The 24,163-nt window shown below is 37.1% G+C and overlaps 2 non-coding genes across 2 annotated transcripts; both read left to right on the top strand.

Annotated features, from left to right (window-relative positions):
- The first annotated feature begins 4,250 nt into the window (after positions 1-4,250).
- On the top strand, positions 4,251-4,356 carry LOC128280245 (small nucleolar RNA R71). Its single transcript, XR_008270425.1, has one exon. It is a non-coding gene; the product is annotated as a small nucleolar RNA R71 (small nucleolar RNA).
- Positions 4,357-23,786: 19,430 nt separating this feature from the next.
- Positions 23,787-23,893, top strand: LOC128279626 (small nucleolar RNA R71). Its single transcript, XR_008269825.1, has one exon. It is a non-coding gene; the product is annotated as a small nucleolar RNA R71 (small nucleolar RNA).
- Positions 23,894-24,163: the final 270 nt, after the last annotated feature.

Genomic DNA, 24,163 nt, shown 5'->3' with positions numbered 1-24,163 from the left:
CAATCCATTCAACTCAAATCTCGATAAAAATAGGGATTAATTTAAGGGATTTCAACAATAATGGGTTAAAGGTTAATATTAAGGGTAATATAAGAAATGGTTTGTTAGGCTCAACGGGTTTACCAGAGGTTAAACATGGAGGTAGGCTTTTCATGGCATGAGTGGGTTAATCCTAAGTGCCTTAATCATTTTGATATATCAAATCAAATGGTGTGGCCTCGACATGCATAATCAAGCAAGTTCTAGAATAACAGTTTAATACTGACGCACTCAAAGCAATAATAAAAGTGAGCATGAAAGGATGAATAGGTGCTCAAAAGGCTAAAAAATCTCACAAAAATTATGGCCTTTTGATATTTAGACTCGTGAATTCCAGTTCAAAGTAATACCTAGACTTGGGGAAACAACCTATAATTTTAAATTCTTAAAAATCAACTTATCATGCTTGATTCTCTAATGTCTTAAAGTTTAAATAGTCAATGCATAAATCCCTATGTTTTAATTCAAGATATATCAATCAAAATCATAAACCAATCAAAATTTATCCTAAATATGATATGATAGCTTTTCAAGAGAACAAGGCAATCATTAATAAATACCCCCCTACATTTAAGATGTACATTGCCCTCAATGTACAAAGATAGATATTATAAAATAAAAATAAGATAGGGAGGGAAGTGAGACTTCCTGTATGATGAATTCCTTGAACTAGAGTTTTAGAGAGTAATCAGTTCGAGAGTGGAGGAGGATACTCTGGCGGTCATAGAGGTTCATTAGGCCATAAGTCTTGCGCCAAAAGAATATTATATCTTGTGGTAGCTTTGGTCGTGGTCGAGCAGGACATGGCAGTTGCAGAGAACCTTTCCCGGTGGAGTTTTGGTTCCTCTGTGATAATGAGCTTAAGAGCTCTATATAACTGTGATAAAATTAGGAACTTTTTAGGAGATATTAGGAAGAATAAGTACTCTAAAAGAAATAACCAAAATTTATAATAAAATTCTAAATTTGCTAAAAAAATAAAAAATAAAAAAAATAAAAAGTAGTTTGAATAAAAATTAAAAACATAAAATAATAAAATGAATATTTCTAAACATCTTCATCACTGGATGGTTCATGAGATGACACTGGTGATGAGATGTGGAGATGCTGACAAATCTGCTGTAGAGTAGCATCAATGTTGTCAAATCATTGAAAACACTGATGCTCAAATCGGGTAAGGCACTCAGAGATGTCAGCATATGAAGCTGGCACATGAACTGGACGAGAGGGTGGTGGTGGCTGAGTCGGTGGGTCCTTATGCTGTGGGGGGACATCATCAGGAATGTCCTCGTAGGCCTCCTCCTCGATAGATTGTGTGAGAGATACTAGGGAGGGGAGGTTCCTCGGTGCCTCTCGATTATCCTCATGCTAAGCATGCCCGAGATGCCTTGTGGAAACATCTGCCCAGTCGATGCAGCGGCCTGTTACTAAAGGTTGGGCCCAAAGTATTTGGAAGAGTTCTTCTTGGGCCCTCGTGGAAACTGTAGGAGAGGGAAAAAAGATGGAAAAGTGAGGATTAATGCAGGGGAAGTGGAATTTAGAATGGTTTGGGGGTTGGGGAAATGAGAAGTTGGGGAATGGTGGCCGGGATAGGGATTAGGGAGTGAAGAAGGGGAGATTTCGGCTAGGGTTTTGAAAGGGGGAAGAAGATGAACATTGGTTTGCTTATATAGGGGAGGGCCACACGGCCTAGTGCCATGCCCATGTACTCTGAGTGTGAACCCGTGTTTTTTGAATTTTGCAATTTAGGTCGTGCCCGGATACTATCCCACACCTGTGTGTCTGGGGCGTGTGTGGACACAGCCATGTCTCACGGTCGTGCCTAGCTTTGTAGGGTACCACGCCCATGTATTGTTGTCTCTGGCTTAATGGCACGGGCGTGTCTCACGCCCGTGTCGAAGAAACAGAATCGAGCCTTGCCCTTGGCACGCCCTTGTTCACCTATCAAGTTCACCCACGGCCATGTCGCACGGCCATGGGGATTTATCGCCTCCCATATTTTGGGGAAATCATGTCCTGCTTCCACACAGCCGTATCGCACGGCCATGTCTCTTCCCCTATTTGGCCACGGCTTTAGGCACGCCCGTGTGTCTGGCCGTGTGTGCTGAAAAACTTTACAATTCAAAGATAATGTTAATGATTTAAAGTGTTAGAAATTAAAAATAAAGAAATCAAAATATGTTAGTGCTCGGGTTGCCTCTCGAGAAGCGCTTATTTATAGTCTAAGCTTGACTTACCTCTCTAGTGAATGGTCAGGGTGGTTCGAGGAGTTTATACTCCTCATTCCTGCTATCAAACTTATCAAAATAGGGTTTTAATCAGGTGTTGTTTACCTTAAAAGTGCCAAACTTGGGGTTACTCACCTCCACCGTACCGAATGGAATAATACTGAGTACTGTAAGAGGCATTTCCTCATTCGGTGTGGTAATGACAATGTTGGGATCTGCAGCATCTAGTAAGACTTTATCGCCAACCTTAAGTTGATTAGGAGAGGTATCGGGCTTGTTTTGGCGTAGTTTCGGTTTATCATGTGTTCTTGGTTTATGTGGTCACCATTCGTCTAGCTCCTCTATCCGTAGCCTTCGTTCTTCATGAATGTGTCCTCTATCATTTCTGAAACATGGCTCGTGAACTTCTTTGAAGCTTAATTTCTGCAAAGTCATATTGTCAGTTTTAGTAGATTGGTGTGGACTATTACCTTCAATGTTCGATGTGATGCCAGAGTTACGAGCTTGAAGGGTGACCGTTTCGTCTCCCACACTAAGTGTAAGCTGACCTCTGCCAACATCAATAATTGTTTTAGCAGTAATAAAAAGGGCCTTCCTAAAATCAAAGGGGTGTTATTATCCTCCTCTATGTCTAGAACAACGAAATCAATGGGGAATATGAACTTATCTATTTTCACGAGTACATCTTCAATAATACCCCTAGGGAATCTTATAGATTTATCTGCCAATTGAATGCTCATCCTAGTTTGTTTAGGTTTCCCAAGACCTAGTTGCTCAAACATTTTGTAAGACATGACGTTAATACTAGCCCCTAAACCAGCTAATGCATGACTTACATCTAAACTACAAATTAAATAAGGAATTGTAAAACTCTCTGGATCTTTCAATTTGTGGAGTAGCTTATTCTGTAGAATAGCTGAGCAGACTGCATTTAGCTCCATAGGCGACGCTTCATCTAACTTCAGCTTATTTACTAAAAGCTCTTTTAAAAATTTCATTGCATTTGGCATCTATGACAAAGCTTCAATAAACGGTAGGTTAATATGTAATTTTTTCAAAAGTTTGAGGAATTTACCAAATTGTTTGTCTGAGTGCTCTTTCCTTGTCACGTTAGGGTATGGGACACGAGGTCTATATTCTTTATTCACTGTTTTGTTATGACTTACCTCACTTTCACCTTTGCTCACCACAGTTTCTTGCATCAATTCTGGCTCAGGCGCAATGAATCCTTCCTTATCTTGAGTACTAATTGTGTTGAGGTGTTCCCTTGGGTTAGGTTCAGTATTACTTGGTAAGCTACCTTGTGGTTGTTCGATGATTAGTTTGGATAGCTGGCCTATCAGAGTTTTGATTCCTTGGATTGATGCTTGTTAATTTTTAAGTGCTATCTCGGTATTTTGGAAACGGGTTTTTGACATTGATATGAATTTTGAGTGCATCTCCTCAAGGTTCAGTTTTTTCTCTTGTTGGTAAGGTGGCTGTTGAAAACCCTGAGGATTTTGTGGCTTTTGATTCCCTTGACCTCCCTAGGAGAAATTTGGGTGGTTCCTCCAACCTGCATTATAAGTATTATTGAATGGGTTATTTTGAGATCTAAAGTTATTGTTACCCATATAGTTGACTTGTTCCCCTTCAGTTGTGGGATTGAAGGATTGATATTCTGTATGCACACCTCCTCCGCTTGAGTCACACCTCATTACTGGATGTACCTGCGTAGAACCAAGTGAACCATCAATCTTTTTATTGAGAAGTTCTACGATTTTGAAGATAGTAATCGAGTCGACGTTATAAACGCCGGCAGTTTTTGTTGGCTTAGTCCTCATGACTTGCCACTGATAGTTATTCAGTGACATTTCTTCAATGAATTCATAAGCCTCTTTAGGTGTTTTGTTGTTGATGGTTCCACCAGCAGCTGCATCAACCATTTGCCAAGTTGAGGGATTCAAACCATTGTGGAATGTTTGTACTTGTAGCCAAAGTGGTAACCCATGGTGAAGGCACCTTCTCAGTAAGTCCTTGTATCTCTCCCATGCATCGTAAAGTGTTTCTAAATCCATCTGCACAAAAGAAGAGATATCATTATGTAATTTAGCCGTTTTAACCGGCGAAAAATATTTTCCTAAAAATTTTTCGATCATTTGTTCCCAAGTAGTAATTGACCCCCGTGGTAACGATTTCAACCACTTTTTAGCTTTGTTTCTTAGTGAAAAGGGAAATAACTGAAGACAAATGGCATCATCAGAAATGCCATTGATTTTAAATGTATCGCCAAATTCCAGAAAGTTAGCTAAGTGAGCGTTGGGATCTTCATCCTGCAAACCATGAAACTGAACAAACTGTTGTATCATTTGAATTGTGTTAGGTTTTAGTTCAAAAGTATTTGTAGCTATAGCCGGTCTAACTATGTTAGATTCTGTTCCTATTAAAGAAGGTTTAGCATAATCATACATAGTGCATGGAGCAGGATTTTGATTAGCCGCAATTGTAGGAGGTAGCTAATTGCCTTGGTTTTCAGCCATCTCTTCGGTTGGGGGTTGAGTATCGTCATCTTGCTCGTTCTCCGTGTATCGTAAGCTGCGCCTTATCTCTCTTTGATTTCTACGAACTGTACGATCGATTTCTTCGTCAAAAAGTAATGGTCCTGACGGGTTTCATCTAGTCATAAACTATAAAAACTTGCCAAGAGAAAGAATAAGTAAATTAATAAATAATAATAAAAAATTAAATTAAATTGCAAGAAAAATAAATGGCTAAAGTAATAAAAATTGAGTGTTTCTAATATCTTAGTTCCCCGGCAACGGCGCCAAAAACTTGATCTCATGATTCGTAACAAGTAATAAATATTTATAAAGAATATCAAACCTAAACTAACTATTATCAAGATGAAAAGGCAAGCGCACCTATCGAACAATAGTATAGTAATGGCAAGATCGGGATATCGTACCCAAGGGAACCAAAAGTACTAGTAATAACTATCTTTTTATTATTTAACCTAGAAATAAAAAGGGGTTGTTTATTAAACTAATTAACTAAACTAATTAACTAATTAAACTAAAGCAATGAGAAATTTTGGAAAAAAGACTTGAAGAAAAGTAATTGATAAAGGCAACACCCAAGGAGGAATCCACCTAGATTTCACTTGTTATTTGACTCTGAGCCAGACGATTTATTCACTTGACTTGATCCGTGAGACTCCCTAACCTATATTATTATCTCTTTCGAGACTAATAACGTCTAATCCTCAGTTGAATTAATCGAAATCTCTTTCTTAATTAAAACCCCTAGGGAAGCAGTAAATTGATCTATGGACTCCTTTATTAGGTTTCACCCTAATCTGAAAAAATCTCGTAACCCTATTTCTAGGCGTTCGATCAACTCCACTTAATTATACCAAATCTACTCTTAGACAGGGACTTTTGCTCCTTTGTATAAGCACATCAAATCATGAATCACTACCCAGAATATTAACTCAAGCATTAAGAACACATAATTAGTAACAAATCAAGTATTTATCATACAGTTCAGATAATAATAACAAGATCCATCATAGGTTTCAACCCCCTTAGGTATCTAAGGGATTTAGTTCATAATAAAATAAGAGTAGCTCCGACTTTTGGGATAGATCGTCTGGCTTTCTTCAAGTAATTCCCGGCGTGTGGTTTTATACTCCAGAAAAGTTCTGGAAGGGACCTCCTTTCTAAGTCATACTTAAGGTGTTTATATAAGCTTTGGATTGGCTTTCTTCCTCCCTAACTATCCTTTTCTGTGTAAAATACAGCTTTTTGAAAAAGGGACACTCTCGTGTGCCACGGCTGTGTGACGTGATTGCCAGGCCGTGTTCGATCCGTTAATTTGCACACGAACATGTGGGTCAATGGCCAGGCCATGTGAATCATGAAAGCCTTGGTCGACACCCTCGAAAGACACGGGTGTGTGAGCTGCCCATGTGGCAAGGCTTAGGCCATGTCATCTTCTCGATTTGGTCTGTTTCGTCCCTTTTTTGCTCGTTTTTGTGTCCTTTTGACTCTTGGTGCTCTCCTGAGTACAAAACATGAAATAAACAGATTAAGAGCACCAAAATCCACAAAACTAGTAATAAACATCCATAAATATGCTAAGTATTTGGGGTGAAAATATGTATAATTTAGTGTTTATCAAATTGCATATGTTGCATTAAGTCCATCAATTTTGATAGCTCATCTCGAAGGTCTGGGCTAGGCGGTTGACGTCTAAACATTGAAGTTTCAGTATCAGGTTTAGCTTCTGGCTCCACTGATTCTACTTTATCAGGGACTTCAAATGATTGCATCGTGGTATCTTCTTCTTCATTAGGGTCCTCCGGATCCTCACTTACTTCAAGTCGTTTCTGTAAAACCGAGTCTCCAGCTACTCGGTAAAGGTTCCAATCCATGATTGTGCCTTGGCTATACCCTGTCTTCCTTACATTCCCAAGAATTTCAACTTTCAATTATAAAATTGTTATTGTAAAGGGGAAGTGAGCAAGGCCAGAGCATTTAACGACAAAATTTCGTATTTCTGTCAAGATGATCTTCCCTACATCAATGGTCTTTCTAGTTAGGATCGAGTACAATAAGACCATTCGCTCTAATGAGATTGTAGTCCCATGTGAGCTAGGCATAAGGCTGAATAGGATGAAGTAAAACCATACCTTCGCGAGTGGCGTCAAATATTCTCTTCGACAAGTGTGGATTCCTTGTTTTGACATACTCCATGCAGAACCCTGAACTGTTAGTTCTTTGAGAATTTCTTGAAAATTTTAAGGCTTGATATTGCTCATCAATGTGGAATATTCGTCGTTTTTGAAATCTGGTAATTCAAAGAACTCATTAATAGCATTTGAATTTATAGGTACCTTAATTCCGTGAACTGAGACTTCTATCATCTCGCTTGAAGTTAAATTTGCATAGAACTCATGAACTAGCTCCTCATCCGCACTAGGTCTCTTTTCACAAAATATCTCCCAATTAAGGGTTTTAGCAACTTGACGAATACTTGCCATAAAGTCTCTATAGCTGCTTTCCTTTAATGTAAAGCCTTTTTCTGGATGCATCTGTTGATTTTTGAAGATACTTTCATATCTTACTCTGGCTTCTTCACAGTGGAATTTGTTTTGTGTTTCATCAATTTCAGTGGAAGCACGAGTTCTCTTGCGAGGCATGTTTAACCTGATCATAAGATGGGAAAAATTATTTTCTCAAAAATTTAATTTATAAGAATTAATAATTCAACAAACTGAGAAACTAAATAATTGAATAAAATTAAAAGTTTGAGAGAAAAATTGGTCTCACCACATTTTTTTGAACTCTAAGAAATAATAATAAAAATGAAGGAAAAGATGGGAATTTATAAGGAGGGTTGGAGGGTTTGTTGGCTTAGGGTGGATGAATGAAGAATGCCGTACAAGCAGCTAGGGCGTACGTGTTTGGTGTGCGTAAGAGCAGTGATGTGTAGCAGGGCAAGAAGCAAGCAGTGACACGGACGTTTGGCAGCAGGTAGTACTTGGTCGCACGCAGGGCGCGCGGGATAAAGGCCTGGCACGAGCTGAGGCAGAAGCAGCACAAGGCAATGCACGCGTGGTGTGCGCGAGATGGGCGTGTGCTGGCCGACTGCTGGGTGCTGTTGTGGCTAGGGGCTTCGGCACTTTGGTGTTTTAGTGCTTTGGGTATTGAGTGTTAGATGAATGAGAAGATGGGTGGTATTTATAGAGGGAAAAACATGAATTAGAGTAGAATTCTTAAAACAATTTAATTAATAAAATTCTAAGTTCTAATCCTATACAAAGATAACAACAATTAATAATTAGATATATGCATATTAAATTATTAATTGCTATTTAATTTATTTAAACAAAGATAAAATATGATTAAAACTAATCCTAATTTATGCTAAATTGATAAAGATTGGTATATAAATTATAATAGATATAATTATATATTAAAGATTATCATCTTATTATTATTAAAAACTTATCAAAAATCTAAAATTGATAATAATTAATATATATTATAATGGATATAATTATATATTAATAATTATCATTTTTTACACTAAAACATTTATTCTAGAAGCCTTTTTAAATATTTACAAAAAGAGGAATCTAATTTTTATTATTTACTTAAAAGAGCCACCAAATTTTAGAAATGATTCAATTAAGTCCTAGACTTAATGAAAATTTGAAATTGAGTTGCAATTTAAGACTTGGATCAAAATTGACCCTTTTATTTGAAAAATCAAAAATTGAAATTTCTATTTAGAGAATAATTTTTAGGAAAATTATGTTAAAATCAATTCCCAGGAAAGATTGGATGGGTCACAAGCAGTCCGCTTAAGTTCTAATCTCCTAGACAGAATTTATTTAAACATGCTAATCCCGAAAATATGCCCTAAATCATTTATTAAAAAAGAAGACAAGAAAATTTTAAACATCCGATAAAATGAACGAAATTTCATTCCGTTCAATCTTATCTCCCCAATAGTGTTTCAGGCGTTGAGCGTCAACTTGAAAATTACCTCCCTTACCTTGGAGCTCGACAACTCCGTATGGATAGACGCGATGAACCATAAATGGACTAGACCAATGTGATTTTAGCTTACCTGGAAAGAACTTTAGTCTGGAATTAAATAACAAAACTCGCTGACCTACTTCAAATTCTCGAACTCGAATGTGCTTGTCATGCCATTTCTTAAGTCTCTCCTTGAGTAATTTGGCATTTTCGTTGGAGAATAGTCGGAGTTCCTCTAGCTCATTGAGTTGGAGCATCCATTTCTCTTTAGCAAGCTTAGGATCCAAGTTGAGTTGTCGAAGATCCCAGTAAGCCTTGAACTCTAACTCTAAGGGTAGATGACATCCTTTCCCAAAGACCAACCTGTAAAGTGACATCCCTAAAGGCGTCTTGTATGTTGTTCTGTAAGCCCAAAAAGCATCATCTAGCCTTTTGGACTAATCTCGTCTATTTGGGTAAACTACCTTCTCAAGTATGCCTTTAATTTCCTTATTTGCCAACTCAGCTTGCCCATTCGTCTGTGGATGGTAAGCTGTTGCAACCTTGTATTTCACTCATTGCTTGTCTAATAACCATTTTAACCACTTGTTAACAAAGTGGGACCCTTCATCACTAATGATGGCTCTTGGGGTTCCAAAACTTGTGAACACGTGTTTCTACAAGAACTTAATTACAACCCTAGCATCGTTTGTCAGATAAGCTTCAGGCTCGACCCACTTGGACACATAGTCTACTGCTGCCAATATATACTTGTGACCAAAAGACAAAGGGAAAGGACCAAGAAAGTCAATACCCCATGCATCGAACAATTCTATCTCAATGATGTTTGCTCGAGGCATCTCATTTCTTTTGGTGACATTTTCGACCCTTTGACATCAGTCACAGCTCTTTACGTACGCTTATGCATCCTTGAATAGTGTTGGCCAAAAGAATCTGACTTGCAATACTTTGGCTGCCGTACGAGTACCTCCAAAGTGTCCCCTACTCGGAGTTGAGTGACAATGGTATAAAATCTTTTGTACTTCATCTTCTGCCACGCATCTCCTAATCATTTGATTTGCACACCTTTTAAATAAATATGGCTCTTCCCAGAAATAGTACTTTACATCGTGAAGAAACTTTCTCCTTTGTTGATAAGTCTTATAAATTGGCATCAAACCACAAGCTAAATAGTTAGCAATATCAGCAAACCAAGGGGTACTATGGACATGACTTACCTTCAGTATGTGTTCATCTGGAAACGTTTCCTGAATTGGTATAATAGGAGAATTCCCTTCTTGTGGCTCCAATCTGGACAAGTGATCTACTACTTGGTTTTCTACTCCCTTCCGATCTTGAATTTCTAGATCTAACTCTTGAAGTAGAAGCACCCATCGGATCAGTCTCGGCTTAGCATCTTTCTTGGCAAGTAAGTACTTAATTGCCGAGTGGTCCGTATAAACAGTTACTTTGGTACCTACAAGATAAGATCGAAATTTGTCAAAAGCAAATACAATAGCAAGTAACTTTTTTTCTGTTACCGTATAGTTCAGCTCACCTGTAAGAGTCCGGCTTACATAGTAGATGGGATGGAAAACCTTGTTCCTTCGTTGGCCCATGACAGGTCCTATCGTGAAGTCGCTTGCATCAAACATTAATTCAAATGGAAAATCCCAGTCTGGTGTGATGATTATGGGTGCCATAACTAATCAACTCTTCAAATTCTTGAAAGCTTTTAACATTCATCATCGAACTTGAACATCGTGTCCTTCTCCAATAGTTTGCATAAGGGTTTAGCAATTTTGGAGAAGTCCTTGATAAATCTTCGATAAGAACCGGCGTGGCCGAAAAAGCTCCTAACACCCTTTACAGATGTTGGAGGTGGGAGCTTCTCAATAACATCTACCTTTGCTTTGTCTACCTCGATTCCATGTCTCGTTATCCGATGCCCTAGAACAATTCCTTCTCGTACAATGAAATGAAACTTTTCCCAATTAAGTACTAGGTTCATTTTTTCGCATTGCCTTAGTACTTTAGGTAAATTGGTTAAGCAATCATTGTAAGTATCTCCGAATACTGAAAAGTCATCCATAAAAGCTTCCAAGTACTTCTCAACCATGTTAGTAAAAATAGACATCATACATCTTTGAAATGTAGCTGGTGCATTACATAAACCAAATTGCATGCGTCTAAATGCAACTGTATCGTACAGGCAGGTGAACGTTATCTTGTGTTGACCTTCTGGTGCTATTGTAATCTGATTATACCCCGAGTATCCATCGCAAAAATAGTAATAGTCTCGCCCCGCGAGTCTATCCAACATCTGATCTAAGAACGACAAAGGAAAGTGATCTTTCCTAGTCGCCTTGTTCAGCTTCCGGTAATCGATGCAAATCCTCCATCCCGTAACTATTCTAGTTGGTATTAACTCATTATTCTTGTTCTCTACGACTGTCATACCTCCCTTCTTTCGCATGTACTGGACCGGACTTACCCACGAACTGTCTGAGATGGGATAAATGATACCCGCATCTAACCACTTGATAATTGTAACGCCCCCACGCCCGAGACCGTCGCCGGAGTCGAGTATGAGGTGTTACTAAGCTTAATTTAACATTTTTAGAACTTTGGATTATTTGTTTCTACATTCACAGCTTTTAAGCTACTTGCGTCACAGTCACGAGAAAAATCATATCTCGAGTTATGAAACTCGAAATAAAGATCCGTAAATTTTCCCTGAATCTAGACTCATGTAGCTATCTACTTATTTTTTTATAAAATTTTTGGTTGGGCCAATTAGTACAGTTTATTAGTTAAAGTTACCCCTGTTTCAGGACTTGACTGGTCTGACCTCTGTTTACTACGAACCACATTTCTCTCTGTAAAAAATTCATATGACTATGAGGTTTGTTTCTCCTAAAACTAAACTCAATAATAATTCTGAGGATATAAAATACACCACCTAATTATATCTTTACAATTTATGGTGAATTTCTAAAGTAGGAACAGGGGATTCAGAAACTGCTATGACCCTGTTTCACTAAAATTCAAATATCTTCTAACATATAATTCCTTTACCTGTTTCATTTGTTTCATGTGAAACTAGACATAATAAGCTTCAATTTGATATGTAGTCCATCACCAAATTCAATTTCTATGATTTTTAGTAAATTTCAAACTCGCGTCAGTGTTGCTGCAGATTTACATTTATGGCAAATTTCATCCCTCTTATGAGTTTTATGCACTAAGTATCTTAATAATTTTCCTTAACATCAAACATAATCTAAACTTACCATTTTCATAATTTATCATTATCAAATATTTTCTCAACCATTTTGTCACCATATCATAAGATCATTTACACAAAATAAGTATATTGCTATACATGCCATACTTAAATTTACAAGCCATTTACCAAAAATCTTAGGATAGTGTGACCGAGCCTTGACCTATCCCGACGCTTTGAACTGGCTTGTCCAAAACTACAATGAGTAAGAAGGAGGAGTAAGCATAAATGCTTAGTAAGTTCATATGCAAATAATAAGTAACATAACAAACAAATCATACCAATCAACATTAGCATGTATCACTAAAACACATATCACATTTTAATCATTTTCATCATCTCATTACCTTATCGTGGTTGTATCAATACTCAACCCGAGGGTTAAATACATACCTGTCCAAAATATCCATTTCACATCACTTACCAATACATCTCTTTACATCTCGAATATTCCTCCATTTGAGTAGAACTTTACCCGTTGAACACATCGGAATATAATTCGGATACATGGATAACTTGCACATAAGTGCCATATATGCAATCAAGCAATCATGTAACCCGCCCATAAGCGAACTCGGACTCAACTCAACGAGCTCTGGCGTTCGCATCCATAAGTGAACTCGGACTCAACTCAACGAGTTCGGATGCCTAGTTACATCTCACGAACTCGGACTCAACTCAACGAGTTCGGACATTCGCATCCATAAGTGAACTCGGACTCAACTCAACGAGTTCGGATGCTCAACCATGCTAGTGACATGTCACTTGTATCCTAATCTATTCCTAAGGTTCAAACGGGCTTTTCCTCGAACACTTATCCTTGCCGTCTTACGTAGAATGCCGAAATCAATACTCGGTAACAATTATATTTAACAAGTAGTTCACATAATTTACATATTATTTGAAATTAACCACAAAGCGTACATTTCATAATAAAATTCAGCATAACATATAATTAACTTCAATAACTTAAAAATAACCATTATGCTACATTATTTACACATGAACTTACCTTGGTACCAAAATACAAGGATTTTGCAATTTAGTCCACAATCTTTTCTTTTCCTCGATTGAGGTCGATTCCACGTCTTTCTTGATCTAAAATAACACATTTAGCTTATTTAATACTCACATTATCAAATTAATCCTTAACTCAAATTTTAGCAAAATTACAATTTTACCCCTAAACTTTTGCATATTTACATTTTTGCCCTAGGCTCTGGATTAAACTTTATTCCTTATTCTTATGTTTTACAACATGCTGATCACTTTTCTCTTCTATGGAAACATCAAATTCTCACTCTAACATGTACTTGTGACTATTAGGTATTTTTACCGATTAAGCCCTTTTACTCGCTTTTTGCTTAAAATCGAGTAGTACAAGTTGTCTAACATAATTTAAAACTTCATATTCTATCATAAAACATCAAAATACACAAATTTCACCTATGGGTATTTTTCCAAATATAAACCCTAGGTTAAATTATTGCTAACATAAGCTTTATCGAGTTAGGGATCTCAAAACGTAAAAATCATTAAAACGAGGCTTGGAATCACTTACTATGGAGCTTGGAAGCTTGAAACAAACCCTAGATATGGAGAACCCTTGAAATTTCGGCCTAATGAAGAAGATGGACAAAATTGGCTTTTAATTTTGTTTTAATTCATTTTAATAACTAAATGACCAAAATACCCTTACTACTAAACTTTCCAAAAATTCCTTCCATGTCCTAATTTTGTCCATGAACTTAAAATTGGTAAAATTTCTATTTAAGACCTCCTAATTAATATTTCAAAGTAATTTCATACTAAAAACTTCTAGAATGCAAGTTTTGCAACTTATTCGATTTAGTCCCTACTTTCAATTTAAGCACTTTAGGCATAGAATTTCATCACGAAATTTTCACACAATCATGCAAGCATATCATAAACCTCAAAATAATTATAAAATAATTATTTCTATCTCGGATTTATGGTCACAAAACCACTATTTCGATTAGGCCCTAATTCGGGATATTACAACTCTCCCCCCTTTAAGGATTTTCGTCCTCGAAAATCTTACCTTTAAACAGATGTGGGTATTGATTTCTCATAGTTTCTTCGGATTCCCATGTAGCTTCTTCTACTCCATGCCTTTGCCACAACACCTTCATAAGTGCAACATTTTTATTCCTTATTTGTTTGACCTCTCGAGCTAAAATCTTAATCGGTTCTTCTTCGTAGGTCATATCTGGTTGTAGTTCAATTTCTGTCGGTGAAACTACATGTGAAGGATCCGAACGATACCGACGTAACATAGATACGTGGAACACATCATGAATCTTCTCTAATTCAGGTGGTAATGCTAGCCGATATGCTACCGGTCCAACTTTTTTAATTACTTCATACGGCCCAATAAAACGCGGACTTAATTTGCCCTTCCATCCAAATCTAAAGACTTTCTTCCACGGAGACACCTTTAAAAATACTTTATCACCAACTTGAAATTTAATGTCCTTTCGTTTTAGATCGCATAAGATTTCGTCTATCCAAGCGACTTTCAAACAATCTCGAATTACTTTCACTTTTCTTGCTTTTTTATTAGATCAACTCCATAAATCTGATTTTCCTTGAGTTCAGTCCAATACAATGGCGTTCGACACTTACGACCATATAATGCTTCATAAGGTGCCATTTTCAAGCTCGTCGATAACTATTGTTGTAAGCAAATTCTACCAATGCAAATATCTTTCCCAACTTCCTTGAAATTCCAATACACAACATCTAAGCATATCTTCAAGAATCTGAATTACTCTCTCTGATTGTCCATCAGTTTGTGGATGAAAAGCAGTACTGAAATTTAACTTTGTACCTAACGCATCTTGCAACTTTTTCCAAAACCGCGAGGTAAACCTTGGATCTCTATCTGAAATAATCGACAATGGTATTCCATGAATCTAACAATTTCTCCAATATACAGTTCAGCCAACTTGTTAAGAGAATAATCCGTACGTACTGGGATAAAATGAGCCGACTTAGTTAATCTGTCAACTATTACCCAGATGGCATCTTTCTTTCCCGAAGTCAATGGAAATCCTGAAACAAAATCCATAGTAATCCGATCCCATTTCCATTCAGGAACCATAATAGGCTGGAGTAATCCTGAAGGTACTTGGTGTTCAGCTTTCACCTGTTGACAAATTAAGCATTTGGACACAAACTCTGATATATCTCTTTTCATTCCATTCCACCAATACATTTTCTTCAAGTCATTATACATTTTCGTACTACCCGGATGAATCGAGAAATAACCACTATGTGCTTCCTATAGAATCTTTTGAATCAATTCCTCATTCTTCGGTACACAAATCCGATCTTTAAACATTAAGCACCCATTAAAACTAATTTTGAAATCTGACTCTGTATCAACTTCACACTGTTTTCTCTTGGCTTGCAAATCTTGATCATCTTTCTGAGCTTCAGAAATCTCTTGCAAAAACATTGGTTTTGCTCTTAACTCGCTAGAATCGAACCATCATCCGACACTTTCAACCGAGTGTTCATAACTCTCAAAGCAAACAACAACTTTCGCTCAAAGCATCAAGAACCACATTCGCTTTTCCGGATAATAATCAATAACAAGCTCGTAATCTTTCAATAATTCCAACCATCTTCATTGTCTTAAATTCAAGTCTTTTGTGACATCAAGTACTTAAGACTTTTATGGTCGGTATATACCAAAGACTTTTCACCATACAAATAATGTCGCCAAATTTTCAAAGCAAACACCACCGTAGCCAATTCCAAATCGTGAGTAGGATAATTCCTCTCAAGAGGTTTTAACGCCTCAAGCATATGGCACCACTTTTCCTTCTTGCATGAGCACACGCCCCAAACCATTTATAGAAGCATCACTATACACCACAAATTCTTTACGATTAATTTGTACTAACACTAATGCCTGTTAATAACTTTTTCAATTCTTCAAAACTCGTTGACATTCTTCCGTCCATTCAAATTTAACATCCTTTCTGAGTAATCTAGTTATAGGAGCAGCAATTATAGAAAATCCATTTACAAACCGCCGATAATACCCACTAGCCCCAAGAAACTTCTAACTTCGTTACGTTTTTGGTGGTTTCAATCAACAATGGCTGAAATTTTACTAGGATCAACCCGTATACCATCACCGAAACAATATGACCCAAAAATCCAACTTCCCATAGCCAAAATTCACTTTTACTAAACTTGGCATACAAATTGTTTATCTCTCAAAGTTTGCAAAACTATCCTCAAATGCTCAAGATGCTCAGTATCATCTTTTGAATAAATTAAAATATCATCTATAAACACCACAACAAATTTGTCCAAGTATGGCGAAATATGCGATTCATTAAATCCATAAACACAATAGAGCATTTGTCAATCCGAATGGCATAAGTAAAAATTCATAATGACCATACCTTGTTCTAAAAGCAGTTTTAGGCACATCCGACTCTTTTACCCACAGTTGGTAATACCCAGATCTCAAGTCAATCTTTGAAAACCATGTCGCTCCTTTTAGTGATCAAACAAATCATCAGTTCTTGGCAAGCGGATACTTGTTTTTGATTGTCACCTTGTTTAACCGCCGATAATCAACACACAACCTCATAGAACCATCCTTCTTTTCACAAATAACACGGAGCACCCCAAGGTGAAAACTCGGTCTCACAAAACCTTTATCACCAACTCTTGCAAGCTGCGACTTTAATTCCTTCAACTCTGCTGGTGCCATTCTATACGGAGCAATTGAAATCGGAGCTGTTCCCGGTATCAAATCAATACTAAATTCTACTTCCCTGACTGGAGGCAAACCCGACAATTCTTCTGGGAATACGTCCGCCAATTCACACACAACCGGCACTGATTCAACTTTCTTTTCAACTTCTTTTGTATTAATTACATACGCCAAATAAGCTTCATAACCCTTTCTCGATATCTTTGAGCCGACATTGAAGAAATCACACTAGGCAATGCCTCGATTTATCTCGATTCAACCCGCAGAGTTTCACCATTTCCACACTTTAATTCTATAATCTTTTCTTTGCAATTTATTTTAGCATCATGCAATGTCAACCAATCCATACCCAAAATAACATCAAACTCATCAAACGGCAACAACATCAAGTCGGCCGGAAAGTAATGATCCCGAATCATTAAAGGACATTTCTTACATACTTTATCGACAGTCACACATTTGCCTAACGGATTCGACACTCTAATCATAAATTCTGTGTTCTCAAAAGGTATATTCATACTAGACACCAATTTCATGCACACATATGAATGAGTAGAACCGGGATCAATCAAAGCAATAACATTAACATTATAGAGGGAAAATGTACCGGTAATCACATCAGGTAAGGAAGCATCTTCACGTGCTTTAATAGCATAAGTTCTAGCCGGAGCCCTTCCTTCAGGTCTAACTGGTGCATCCCTGGCTTCATTCTTACTGCTTGCTTCGCTCCCAGCTGTTCTTGGATATCTTCCTCTTGAATCCGCCCCACTTGTTTTTGTATTCTGAAATTTTTCTTTTTTAGCTCTCTCTGGGCAGTCTCTAATAAAATGATCCGGAGAACCACATCGAAAACATTCATTTGCTCTACACGGACCAAAATGATTTCTACCACAACGCTGGCACTCAGGTTTAACAAATCTCGAGTTCCTTACACTGGCTGCCGAAGTAGTCTGGGATTTAGGACCCACATTTTGCTTCTTATAATTCCCATATGATTGCCCAGCTGAAGCTTGGGAACGAGGATTCATATTCCTTGACTTTCCAGGTTGCTGTGAAAATGAACCGCTCATCGGTCTTTTCTTCCAATTTCTAGTCTCAGCCTCTACCTTTTTCTTTTCTTTAAGTAATTCTTCGGCCTTACAAGCTCGATCAACCAATACTACCATTTCTTTTAATTCAAGAATTCCAACAAATACCTTGATGTCTTCGTTGAGCCCGTCTTCAAATCGTCGGCACATCTTGGCCTCTGAGGAACATACTCTCCGCATACTTACTTAATCGAACAAACTCTCTTTCATACTCAGAATCATCATATTACCTTGCTTCACTCAAGAAATTCTTTACGCTTCGATCAATAAATCTTTCGCTAATATATTTCTTCCAAACTCTTCTTGAAAAAATTCCCAAGTTATTTTCTCTTTCGGTACCACCAAATCAAAGTCTTCCACCAATTATAAGTGAATCCTCAACAAAGATATAGCGATTTCAAACATTCTTCAGGTGTACAAGATAATTCGTCAAATACCCGGATTGAATTTTCAAGCCAGAACTTTGCTCTCTCGGCATCATCATCAATATTTGCTTTAAATTCTTCGGCCCCTTGCTTGCGAATTCTATCAACTGGAGTTCTGTGAAATTTCATCAGATCCATACCTTGAGGCATCGGGGGTACAGGTTGAGGAATTGGGGGAGGTGGGGGAGGTCGTACATTTGGGTTTGTACGAACGAACTCAGTGTACCATGCACTCATCATTTGGAGAAAGGCTTCTCGATCCCTTTCTCCTCCTCCCGACCAACGATAGGAGGTGGATTTTCAGTCGTGTTGCTCCTTCAATGAATGGCGATTACTCTCTACTTCATCGCCACAACCGGATCGGGATCCATTTACTATATAAAAAATTCATTTAAAAAGGTCAGAAGTCATCACACTATCACAATTCATACATATGGCATGTATAGCAAAATCCGTACATACAACACGTAGTCCGAGAACCGACTAAACCTGCTCTGATACCACTAAATGTAACGCCCCCATGCCCGAGACCGTCGTCGGAGTCGAGTATGAGGTGTTACTAAGCTTAATTTAACATTTTTATAACTTTGGATTATTTGTTTCTACATTCACAGCTTTTAAGCTACTTGCATCACAGTCACAAGAAAAATCATATCTCGAGTTACGAAACTCAAAATAAAGATCCGTAAATTTTCTCTGAATCTACACTCATATACCTATCTACTGATTTTTTTATAAAATTTTTGGTTGGGCCAATTAGTACAGTTTATTAGTTAAAGTTACCCCTGTTTCAGGACTTGACTGGTCTAACCTCTGTTTACTATGAACCACATTTCTCTCTGTAAAAAATTCATATGACTATGAGGTTTGTTTCTCCTAAAACTAAACTCAATAATGATTCTGAGGATATAAAATACACCACCTAATTATATCTTTACAATTTATGGTGAATTTCTAAAGTAGGAACAGGGGATTTAGAAACTGCTATGACTCTGTTTCACTAAAATTCAAATATCTTCTAACATATAATTCCTTTACCTATTTCATTTGTTTCATGTGAAACTAGACATAATAAGCTTCAATTTGATATGTAGTCCATCACCAAATTCAATTGCTATGATTTTTAGTAAATTTTCAAACTCGCGTCAGTGTTGCTGCAGTATTCTGTTTATGGCAAATTTCATCCCTCTTATGAGTTTTTATGCACTAAGTATCTTAATAATTTTCCTTAACATCAAACATAATCTAAACTTACCATTTTCATAATTTATCATTATCAAATATTTTCTCAACCATTCTGTCACCATATCATAAGATCATTTACACAAAATAAGTATATTGCTATACATGCCATACTTAAATTTACAAGCCATTTACCAAAAATCTTAGGATAGTGTGGTGAGCCTTCGACCTATCCCGACTCCTGAACTGGCTTGTCCAAAACTACAATGAGTAAGAAGGAGGGAGTAAGCATAAATGCTTAGTAAGTTCATATGCAAATAATAAGTAACATAACAAACAGTCATACCAATCAACATTAGCATGTATCACTAAAACACATATCACATTTTTAATCATTTTTCATCATCTTATTACCTTATCGTGGTTGTATCAATACTCAACCCGAGGGTTAAATACATACCTGTCCAAAATATCCATTTCACATCACTTACCAATACATCTCTTTACATCTCGAATATTCCTCCATTTGAGTAGAACTTTACCCGTTGAACACATCGGAATATAATTCGGATACATAGATAACTTGCACATAAGTGCCATATATGCAATCAAGCAATCATGTAACCCGCCCATAAGCGAACTCGGACTCAACTCAACGAGCTCGGGCGTTCGCATCCATAAGTGAACTCGGACTCAACTCAACGAGTTCGGATGCCTAGTTACATCTCACGAACTCGGACTCAACTCAACGAGTTCGGACATTCGCATCCATAAGTGAACTCGGACTCAACTCAACGAGTTCGGATGCTCAACCATCCTAGTGACATGTCACTTGTATCCTAATCTATTCCTAAGGTTCAAACGGGCTTTTCCTCGAACACTTATCCTTGCCGTCTTCCGTAGAATGCCAAATCAATACTCAGTAACAATTATATTTAACAAGTAGTTCACATAATTTACATATTATTTGAAATTAACCACAAAGCATACATTTCATAATAAAATTCAGCATAATATATAATTAACATCAATAACTTAAAAATAACCATTATGCTACATTATTTACACATGAACTTACCTTGGTACCAAAATACAAGGATTTTGCAATTTAGTCCACAATCTTTTCTTTTCCTCGATTGAGGTCGATTCCACGTCTTTCTTGATCTAAAATAACACATTTAGCTTATTTAATACTCACATTATCAAATTAATCCTTAACTCAAATTTTAGCAAAATTACAATTTTACCCCTAAACTTTTGCATATTTACATTTTTGCCCCTAGGCTCGGGATTAAACTTTATTCCTTATTCTTATGTTTTACAACATGCTGATCACTTTTCTCTTCTATGGAAACATCAAATTCTCACTCTAACATGTACTTGTGACTATTAGGTATTTTTACCGATTAAGCCCTTTTACTCGTTTTTGCTTAAAATTGAGTAGTACAAGTTGTCTAACATAATTTAAAACTTCATATTCTATCATAAAACTTAAAAATACACAAATTTCACCTATGGGTATTTTTCCAAATATAAACCCTAGGTTAAATTATTGCTAACATAAGCTTTATCGAGTTACCGGGATTTCAAAAACGTAAAAATCATTAAAAACGAGGCTTGGAATCACTTATATGGAGCTTGGAAGCTTGAAACAAACCCTAGCTATGGAGAACCCTTGAAATTTCGGCCTAATGAAGAAGATGGACAAAAATTGGCTTTTAATTTTGTTTTTAATTCATTTTAATAACTAAATCACCAAAATACCCTTACTACTAAACTTTCCAAAAATTCCTTCCATGTCCTAATTTTGTCCATGAACTTAAAATTGGTAAAATTTCTATTTAAGACCTCCTAATTAATATTTCAAAGTAATTTCATACTAAAAACTTCTAGAATGCAAGTTTTGCAACTTATTCGATTTAGTCCCTACTTTCAATTTAAGCACTTTAGGCATAGAGTTTCATCATGAAATTTTCACACAATTATGCAATCATATCATAAACCTCAAAATAATTATAAAATAATTATTTCTATCTCGGATTTATGGTCACAAAACCACTATTCTGATTAGGCCCTAATTCGGGATATTACAATAATATCCTTTTTCACCACGTATTTCATGATGGAGTTCAGTCTTCGTTGTCCATCAATCGTCCCTTTTTTCGCCATCTTCCAGGACAATCTTGTGTATGCTTACAGATGGAATAATACCGCGGATGTCGGCTATGGTCCATCCAATAGCCTTCTTGAATTGTTTCAACATCGAGATGAGTTTCTCTTCTTGCTCAGTAGTTAATTCTGCTAAAACAATCACAAGCAGAGTAGAAGTGTTACCTAAATAAACGTATTTTAAATGTGAAGGAAATACCTTGAATTCTAATTTAGGTGGTTCCTCGATTGACGCTTTTGGTTGGGCATACTCCCTCTTCTCTAACTTCAAAGACTCAAAACGAGATTGCGAATTAAATCCCCTTTGATTAGCTTCTAACAAAGCTAAGTATTCATCTTGCTCTTCATCATTTGGAGGATCTGATGTCAAAATTTGTTCTAACAGATCCTTAACATAGTTGAGCTCCTTTTCTACTATTAAATCCTCTAAATCAGATACTGCAGAACAATCATCAATTGTGTCAGGAAATCTCATAGACTTAAAAACATTAAATGTTACCTGATCATCCTGAACATGCATCGTAAGCTCGCCCTTCTGTACATCAATAAGGGTCCTTCCGGTTGCTAAGAACGGTCTTCCTAGGATAGTTGACACTTCTCTTTGTCTGCTTCAAAGTCTAGGATAACAAAATCAGCAGGGAAGATAAATTTATCCACACGTACTAATACATCCTCGATTTTTCCTCCTGGATGTGCTAAGGATCGATCTGCTAGTTGAAGTCTAACCGTAGTAGGTCTAACTTCCCCTATCCCCAACTTTCTAAATATTGACATAGGCATCAAGTTTATACTTGCACCTAAGTCACATAATGCGTTACCACAATATGTTGCTCCAATGTTGCAAGGTATGGTAAAACATCCAGGATCCTTCAGGTTTGGGGGTAGTTTGTCTTAATGATATGCGCTGCATTCCTTCGTCAGAGCTACTGTCTCAAATTCTCCAAGTCTTCAGTTTTTAGACAGGATATCCTTCATAAACTTGACGTAGTTCGACATTTGTTCAAGTGCTTCAACCAACGGGATGTTGATGTGAAGTTGCTTGAGTATGTCTAGGAATTTCTTGAATTGAATTTCCTACTTCTTCTTCTGAAGTTTTTGAAGGTAGGGTGGTGGAGGTTTCTTTACTGAAACTAGTTGATTCGTTTTCTGCGGCAATTCTACATCTAACAATTTGTTAGTTGATCAAAATTAGCTAGTTCTAGAATTACCTTGTCTAGTTTTGCAGATTTTGGTTCTTATGAAAGTGGAATTTCAACACTCGGTTGAACTTCCTCTGAGTCTTGAGCATCAGCTAGCTCTGTTTCAGCTTTGATAGTGTTGGGCTTTATTGTCTTTCCACTCTTCAATGTTAACGCTTTGTAATGCTCTTTCCCCGGCTTTCTTGGATTCTCCGTATCACTAGGTAAAGCACCTTATGGTCAGTTTCTGAGTTCAGTAGCAAGCTGGCCCACTTGATTCTCCAAATTCCTTAGAGTGGCATTGTTTTTCACCATGTATGCCTTTAATAAATTCTAAAGCTATTGGATGATTCAGCCTAAGCTGGTTTCTGAGCTTGTTGGGAAAATCTAAGCGGCTGAGTCAGTCTAGGTTGAGCGTAGTTGTTACTGGTTCCAGCCCCTTGGTTACTCTAGGAAAAATTAGGGTGGTTTTGCCACGATGGGTTACAGAAGTTGGATTGCAGTCATTGCCTTCCTCGATTTTGGTTTTGGTTACCCATGTAATATACAGATTCGAGGTTCGATGGACATTCTTCGAACAAATGTTTTTCCTCAAAATAAACACAGGCTATACTCTCAAATTAGTGAGGTGTTGGGCTGCAAAACTATTAGACCCATTAGTTGTAAGAATCTTAAGCATTGAAGAGATTGAAGACACCTGAGATGCAAGTGAAGTGAGAGCGTCCACTTCATGTATTCCAGTGACTCGTCTTCCTGAAGCGGTTCGATTGGTTGGCCATTGATAATTGTTACTAGCGATCCTCTTGATGATCTCGTAAGCCTCATTATAAGACTTAGAAAGGAGAGCACCATTGGCAGAAGCATCCACTACCATCCTAGTGTGAGCATTGAGACCATTATAAAATATCTCAAGTTGGATGCAATGTGGGATTCCATGGTAAGGGTATTTTCGTAATAGTTCTTTGTATCGTTCCCATGCCTCATACAAGGACTCATAATCCATTTGTTGGAAGGTAGTGATCACGTTCCTCAACTTAGCATTCTTGCTTAGCCGGAAATACTTCATGAGGAATCTTTCCGCTAACTCTTACCGTGTAGAAGTTGAGTTTGGTGGCAATGAATTCAACCAGGCTCGAGCTCTATCCCTTAGTGAGTACAGGAACAGCTTCAATCATAATGCATATTCGGGAACTCCAGCTAATTTGAAAGAGTCACTCACCTCCATAAATAGTCTTAGGTGAAGATGAGGATCTTCAGTAGGCATTCCACTGAATTGGCCCACTATCTGAAGCATTTGGAACATGAC

This window comes from Gossypium arboreum, chromosome 8, assembly GCF_025698485.1.
Source record: "Gossypium arboreum isolate Shixiya-1 chromosome 8, ASM2569848v2, whole genome shotgun sequence".
Classification (NCBI taxonomy): domain Eukaryota; kingdom Viridiplantae; phylum Streptophyta; class Magnoliopsida; order Malvales; family Malvaceae; genus Gossypium; species Gossypium arboreum.
Note: the sequence above shows the minus strand (reverse complement) of the source record. Positions and strands in the feature narration are given on the sequence as shown.